Source organism: Loxodonta africana, chromosome 15, assembly GCF_030014295.1.
Source record: "Loxodonta africana isolate mLoxAfr1 chromosome 15, mLoxAfr1.hap2, whole genome shotgun sequence".
Taxonomy (NCBI): domain Eukaryota; kingdom Metazoa; phylum Chordata; class Mammalia; order Proboscidea; family Elephantidae; genus Loxodonta; species Loxodonta africana.
Window position 1 is genome coordinate 68,256,216 of NC_087356.1, and position 8,212 is coordinate 68,264,427.

General features: G+C 49.2%; 1 long non-coding RNA gene across 1 annotated transcript in view; it reads right to left on the reverse strand.

Moving 5' to 3' along the window:
* The window catches only part of LOC135227819 (uncharacterized), a 48,565-nt gene extending 41,959 nt beyond the window's left edge, over positions 1–6,606 (reverse strand). The window contains exon 1 of the long non-coding RNA XR_010318003.1: positions 6,502–6,606. This is a non-coding gene — a long non-coding RNA (uncharacterized LOC135227819). The remainder of the gene's footprint in view (positions 1–6,501) is intronic.
* Positions 6,607–8,212: the final 1,606 nt, after the last annotated feature.

The window sequence follows — 8,212 nt, forward strand, 5'->3', positions numbered from 1 at the left end:
TGGGATACCCCTGCCTCACTGGTTCCTAAGGAAAGCTAGGATCACTCACCATCCCATCAAACCAGGAGGAGGTGGTGGCTGCACTCACTTCCTCTATAGGATTCCACTGCTTAGCACAAAGTGTCCACTGAGAGGATGCAGAAAAACCAGGATGGGAAGAAGCATGGATGTATCCCTGTTGAGAATGGTGATTCTGTGCCTAAATCATGGGGACCCAGCTCCTATTGTGGCCACCAGAGGAGGCAGGCACAAGCCCTAGGCCTGCCATGCCAACATTTTCTACGTGTTTTACTAATGCATCCCTGAAGGAGATCAAAGGAGGTCTTGTGGCAGGTACATCCTCCCTGCCTGGTGGGAGTTGGACAGAGAGCCATGGAACAGAGAGAGAAACAGAGGAAGGCAGGAGTGAAGGGAAGTGACTCAAAAGGGTCAAAACAGCGTCAGGTGGGAAGCAAGGGTTAGTGTGCACACATCCTGACACACGGTGGAGCAGGTCCTTCCCGTGGTCCCCGCAGGCTCCTACCTGCCCCACCCCAGCATGGGCTCATGATGCTGACCAAAGTCCTGTGCCAAAGGGCTGGGCCAGAGAGATGAGCTAGAACCAATACCTTCAGGATTATGAGTTCTCAGCAAAATCAAGAGCTGAGAAGAGACAGGGTGAGAGCCTATGAACTCATGCAGGATGTTGCTGAGTGGATGTAGCTTTGCTCATCCTATCCCACAACGCTAGCAGAGCCCCTACCTTCCTCCTCCCCCCAGAGCTCGGGAGAGTTAAAATAAGAGCAAAATAAATGCTTCAGGGCAGGGCACAAACTCCAAAAATATAATATACCCCAGAAGTGGTGGTAGATGCTTGGAATACATCACTACTTGCTCAGGATCTTTGGGGTTCACCACTGGGCCTTTGACGTAACATGCCATGGTGAACAGCCCTGACCTTCTACAGCCCTTCCTTTGGGCTTTCTGGGGGTCTGGGTGAGTACTTGAGAATTCTATAAACGTAACTTAGGGGACTGAGTAACAGCAGTAAGAGAAGTATGTCTTCTCCAAACATCACTCTGCCTTTTAATCACTGAGTCCTTGAGGACAGGGACCATGCCTGACTCATTTTATACATGCTCACCCTGTCCCATCCAGGGAAGGACAAAAACACACTAAGCGCAGGAGTGAGGGTGAGACCCCACTGAGATGCTATTTTCTGCACCACGAGAGAGGTCACTGGGCCTCTGCTCTTTTACTGGCCATCAAGCCCTAATGCTCTACCTGTGCTCAGGGGCCTATGGCATTAGCCAGGGCTATCATGAAAGAAAGGCCAAGAAGGTTCCTGTGTCCACCGTAGGGATAGGAAAGGAGGAAGGACAATCTTGAGCTAGAGTGGACAGATGGAGAAAGGGAACCATGCAGACAGGTAAGGTGCTGGGAGACAGTACCGAATCCCTGACACACCTGGCTGGGCTTGCAAAGAGATGTCCATTCCCATCCCCAGAGACACTGAGGTCAGGACCCTGAATACTTGGTCTGTATGCGAGCACAGGGGAAGAAGGGGCCCTGAGAAGGAGACAGAGAAAGATATCCATTCCAAGAAGGAGGGATGGGTTCTGCCAACAGCCTCCCTTCCCCGATTTGTATCTGTCCTCCACAGTAACTTCTCTGGGTCCATGGCCAGGCAAGGGGCATGCTGGGTGCTTTCCAGAATATTTTACTTCCAAGGTCAAGCCTGTACAGAGGCCACAGGGTCAGGACCCTGGGCAGATAGTCTTACCCGTGGGAATCCAGGCCACGGGAAGGGAAACCTATCGTTGAGGTAAATATTACTGGCAGCTGCGGTACACTGAGGGGTGGGAAGGATGATTAAAGACAGACGTCAGACTAGGATCTCACTACACACAGTGAATAACACGTGGACACACAGACATCCAGTCACACATGTACATAAAGAGAAAGACACAGATTCAAAGATGCCCCACAGAAATACTACAGAGTACGAAGAAACTTTGACCAGAAATATACATCTACACAGACCAGGGAACCCCCTGGGTCGGAAATACTCAAGTAGACACAGGCAGAAATACACAAGCACATACAAAGCTGACTTGCACACATAAGAAAAAGATACAGCCCCTCTTGTAGACTCACAAACACATATGCAGTCCAAATTCATCCTTCAAAGCCCTTTTCCTCTATAAAGCCTCCTAGGCCACCTCAGAACCAGGCCTGCCTATCCCTCCTCTAAACTCTCCTTTGTAATTTCTGTTTCACTGCTTGTTCTTTAATAGAGACAGCAGTGGATTCACGTGCATACCCCTGGTCTCACCAACTTCTCTGCATGCTCTTAAAAAAATGTCAAGGGCTTGCAGTAGATCTACTGCCCTCATCCTTCACCTATGCACCCATCTCCACAAGGGCCACTAATTTACTACTGCCTCCATCCCTGCAGGGCCCTGCCCTCCAGCCCCTTCAACACAGCAGATAGACACACCCACCAAGGGCACTCTCAAGGCACCGTGAAGATGCAGGCCTTGGTTCCCCAGGACGGAGGCCATGACGCATGGCATGACTACATGTGTAGTTCTAACCCAAATCTTAATGTTAACCAGGATTCCACACCTGTCAACCCTACCCCCTACTCCAAACCTATTTCCAGGGACAACTCTAAACCCGTAGTGCTTTTAAGTGCAAACTTTGGAACAACTGTACCTCAGGAAGGTAAGAAATGAATTCTTCCAAAAGCCTGAGTGAGCTTGGAAGTGGATTCTTCCACCTTCAAGCCTCCAGATGAGAACACATCCTAGTGAACACCTTGATTGCAGTCTTGTGAGACCATAAGCAAAGGACTAAGCTAAGCCCTGCCTATACTCCCGACCACAGAAAATAGGGCATAATAAATGGGTATGGTTTTAAGCCACCAAGTTTGTGGTACGTTCTTACGCAGCAGGAGATAGGGAAAAAATAGGGAAAGAGAAGGCATCTAGGGAACGCTTCTCCTTCAGCTCTCTATAAAGATAAGTAGCTCTGGAGGGTCCACAGCCTTCCTAATAAGCCATGGCTCCCTTGTGCTGCATGTTAAATAGAAAGTAACCTTGAGTGCCTTCACCTGATAATTGATATGAGCATGGCATATGTTGGAAAAAGCTAAAAACAACAGCAACAACAAAACTGACAGTGATCTTGCAGAAGAAGGTGGGAAGGTTTTCCCCAGCAGCAATAAAGGAACGAAAACTTGAAAAAAAACCGTAGGTTTAACAGGTAGCTCCAGATTTTCTTTGAGCTCGGAAGGGAGGAACAATCTAAATAGGATCACAAGGAGAAAATGTTCAATAAATATTTGTTGAATAAATTTTGCAAAGATGATTGGAGAAAACAAAGGGTTTACTTGAGATCATAGTGCCAGTATCCCCAAAGGGGCTCATCAGACCAAATCTTCAGAACTTGTTTCTAGAAACTACACAGTCACCAGCTCATCATATTCACTCTGCTTCCTCAGAGGTGGAACCTAAGTTGTGAATCAAGGCTAGGAGGGATAAGAACAGGTAACCCATACAGTAGCTATGGGTGATTTCTCTGACCATAGGAAGGGCTGCAAAGTTTTGGGATTTAGCCAGTTTCCACAACCACGATGATAAGGTCAACATCACCTGCATTTATTCGATATCCGGTAGTACTCTGTCCTGGCCCACAGGAAAGCAGCTGACCTAAAGGCACTGTTAGGGATTGAATTGTATCCCCCAAAAATGTGCATCAACTTGGCTAGGCCATGATTCCCAGTATTGTGTGGTTGTCCTCCATTGCGTGATCTGATGTAATTACCTCTGTATGTGTTATAAATCCTAACCTCCATGATGTTAATGAGGTAGGACACAATCTATAGGACTTGGTCGTATCTTGAGTCAATCTCTTTTGAGATATAAAAGAGAGAAGCAAGCCGAGAGGAGGGGGACCTCATCACCATCAAGCAAGAACAGCAGGAGGGAAGCACATTCTTTGCATCTTGGATCCCTGCACTGAGAAGCTCCTAGGCCAGGGGAAGATTTATGACAAGGACCTTCCCCGAAGCTGACAAAGAGAGAAAGCCTTCCCCTGGAGCTGGCACCCTGAATTTGGACTTCTAGCCTCCTAAACGGTGAGAGAATAAATTTTGCTTTGTTAAAGCCATCCACTTGTGAGATTTCTCTTATAGCACCACGAGGTAACTAAGACAGGCAGTAACCAAAAACTTGAAAATGCATCTCTTCTGTCCTGGATTTGATCTGGAAGAATGTAGCACAAGCAGCACTTGCATATAAGGGTAAAAGTTTGCAAGGTAGCAGACAACTGGCTTCTAGAAGCATAGGCCTCAGGAATAGCAACTTCATCTAACACAGAAGACCAAGGGACTTTGGGAAATCAGCATAACTGGAACCTCTAAAAAAGTTAGTATACACACACAGACATTCTGAGTGCTCCGTGCACATCTGGGTGATTCAGATCAAATGAAGCTACAAGTGTGGTCAGTTTACCCAAAGGTTATGGACAAACTAATTTGATAGAGTAAAGGCAGAGGGACTAAGAATGTGACTGCCAGAAGAGGGAAAAACAGTGACTAAGTGTCAGTGTCACCTCTGAAAAGGCATAAAGCCAAAAAAACAAAACAGTGGCCATCAAGTGGATTCCCACTTACGGTGACCCTATGTGTTTCAGGGTAGAACTGTACTCAGTAGTGTTTTCAAAGACTGTGACCTTGCAGGAGGACATCGCCAGATCTCTCTTTCGAGGTGCCCCCAGGTGGATTTGAACCACCAACCTTTCAGATAGTACCTGAGTGTTTAACCATTTGAGCCACCTAACCCGTTGCCATTGATTCCGACTCATAGTGACCCTATGGAACACAGTAGAACCGCCTCACAGGGCTTCCAAGAAGCAGCTGGTGGATTTGAACTGCCCACCTTTTGGTTAGCAGTCGAGCCCTTACCCACTGCGCAACCAGGGTCCTTGAGCCACCCAGGGACTCCATAATATACGTTAACTCCTATAAGTGCACTGCAAAGCTATAATTTGCCCCTTATGGCTCAAAAACTGGCAGTAGATGAACTCAAGAGCATAAAACATTTACTTCTTTAGCATAGTGCCTGGCAAGTTGGTAGCACTTAGTAAATACATCTGGGTCTCTGAGGTGATTACTGGGAAAGGGGGAAGGGGATGAAGGAGGAAGCTGTAATGGGAAAGATGATCATGTCTCCACAGATGGTCTTGGTTCCTTGGTCCAAAGCTTGTGAGCAATTTCTGACAGAACTTGGCCATTGAGATCGAAGCGTGGAGTGGCTGATGATATTCCTATTAGAAATGAGAGTAAACCAATCTGGGAAATGGGGATACCAGAAAGAAAGCGGCTCTGCTTGAAGACAGACGTGAGATTGGGAGACAGAAGATTTTGAAACGGAAGAGATAGGAAACTTTTTGCATAAATAAGATCCATTTAGGGGCAGATACGGGAAAAAATAAATGTGAAGAGTGCAAGAAATGGGCCTAGGGAGGTCCTCTCGTTTATGTTTGCAGGGGGAGAGTGTCACATGTGACAAAGAAGAAGAATAAGAATGTGATCAGAGAATAAGTGGAAGATCAGAAGCTGAAAAATCCAGGCAGTAAGGATATCGGTCAGCTTTGAAATGAATATATTCAAATGGATCTGCGGTGAGCTATTCTCTCCACATTTATTTCCTTTTCAGATAGTGTTTTTGAGAAGATTTACAGCAACCTGCTGACATCCTTCACTTCCATGCTGGAACTATTTGCAGAATATTTGTGATTGGGCTAGAATTAAACCGTATTCTTAGGATCTGTATCATCTTAATATTCACCTAACAGACCGGGCTTGGTTTTTCCTCTCACTGCTTTAATCCCCAGGAAGGCCACTGCTACTGAGGAGGGTGCATTAGTTACCTAATGCTGCTTAAGAAATTGCCCCAAAACTTAGTAGTCTAAAACAAAAAATACTATGTGGGTCAGGAATTTGGGAGTGGCTTAGAAGGGTGCTTCTGACTTCCATGAGGCTGCAGTCCAGACATCCGCCAGGGCAGCAGTCATCTGAAAGCTTGACTGGAGCTACAGGGTCTGCTTCCAAGTTCACTCACATGGCTGAGGGTCAAAGGTTTTAGGACCCCAACACGTGAGCCTATCCATTGAGCAGATTGAATATCCTCACAACAGGGCACTCTCTTCCACAGAGGCAAGTCCAGAGGCCGCCCTTGGGGGTCCGTAGTTACACTGAGGAGCCCAGGGGGACAAATACAGAGAGACTCCTGGGGAGGCTCCGTTCACACAGGGGTGCTCCATGGGGGCGGCTCTCCAACCCTCCTCAGGAACTCTCTCGAGGGGCCAGAAGCAGCAGACACATAGGATCATTCTCCTACACAAGGGCAACTTGGGGGCGGTCCCCATACAAACACCTCAGAGTCCCCGGAGGGCCGCCCGCAGCCCTACCCCTTGGGGTGCCCGCCAGGTCCCGGTGTCCTCGCTCCCGCTTACCGGGATGTCCGAGTGCGGGACGCGGCTCCGGGGCTGACCGTCTCTACACCGCGGGCCTCCCGCCTTCATTGGCCGCTCGGCGGGCCTGCGTACTGGGTCCCAACGCCGGGGGCAGAGGGCGCAGGCGGAGCTGCAGACTGAGGCAGCAGCGGCGTGGGGGCGCGCGCCCGCAACACACCCAACAACCACGCCCCCCGCCCCCAGCCGCTATGGCTCGCGCGCTCGCCCCTCCCCGCCCAGCTGGCCACCGGCGCTGGGGAGCGAGGTGCTAAGGGTCCGCTGGAGGGCGGTGGCCTGGCCGGGACTCGGCGTCGCGCTCCCATGAGCCCTCGGCCCAGGTGCCGATGGGCGTCCCCAGCCTGCGCCTGGCACTGCGGCGGGGGCACTGAGCCAGCCTGGCCGCCTGGGACAAGGTCGGTGTGGGTCCCAAGGAGGCGGCCCAGGAGGGGGGCGCCGCAGGGGGCCGAGGCCGCTCACAACTCCTGCCCACGCCAAGGCTAGGGCGGGCGTCCGGTGTGTCCTGCCGCGGACATCTGCCTGGGGGGAAAATGACTCTGTCAGCCGCCCAGGCCGGTGCCCTACTTCCCCCCCAGACTCTGCTGCCCACCCAGGCTTCTGGGCCACTGGTCATCGGGCGCTTATCTTCCAGAATGCCATCCGCCCCCCCATCCCGAATGCCAGTGCCCAAGAGTTCGCTGTTTTCTGAGACTGTTGGTCTTCCATCTCCAGCAATAAACCCATACCCTATTGTAACCCACTTTTCGCTGCAGCAACCTTGCCCCTCTGCAGTTCTGAGAGCTATAAAGTGCATTGCATTAAACTAGATGCTTTGAAAAAACTGAGAGGAAAAAAAAGAATGTTAAAAGTCTTAAGCCCCTAACACAAACTATAAAGCAGTAATTGAAGAAATACAAATACGCTGAGGACCTTTTTATTAAATTTATATTTTATTTATATTTAAAAAAAATTTGTTGTCCTTTAAGTGAAAGTTTAAAAATCCAGTCTCTCGCACAAAAACTTATGTACACCATGCTATGTAGACTCCCAATTGCTCTCCCCCTAATGAGACATCCCACTCCTTCCCTCCACTCTCTCTTTTGGTGTCCATTTTGCCAGCTTCTAACTGCCTCTACCCTCTCATCTCCCCTCCAGGTAGGACATGCCAACATAGTCTCAAGTGTCCACCTGATCCAAGAAGCTCACTCCTCACCGGCATCCCTCTCCAACTGACTGTCTAGTTCAATCCATGTCTGAAGAGTTGGCTTTGGGAATGGTTCCTGTCCTGGGCCAACAGGTCTGGGGGCCATGACCACTGGGATCCTTCTAGTCTCAGACCATTGAGTCTGGGCTTTTCATGACAATTTGGGGTCTGCGTCCCACAGTTCTCCTGCTGCCTCAGGGGTTCTCTGTTGGGTTCCCTGTCAGGGCATTCATTGGTTGTAGCCTGGCACCATCTAGTTTTTCTGGTCTCAGGATGATATAGTCTCTGGTTTATGTGGCCTTTTCTGCCTCACGGGGTCGTAATTACCTCATGTCCTTGGTGTTCTTCATTCTCGTTTGATGGAAGTGGGTTGAAACCAATTGATGCATCTTAGATGGTGGCTTGCTAGTGTTTAAAACCCCAGAGGCCACAGTCCAAAGTAGGATGCAGGATGTTTTCTTAATAGATTTTATTATGCCAATTGACTTAGATGTCCCCTGAAACCATGGT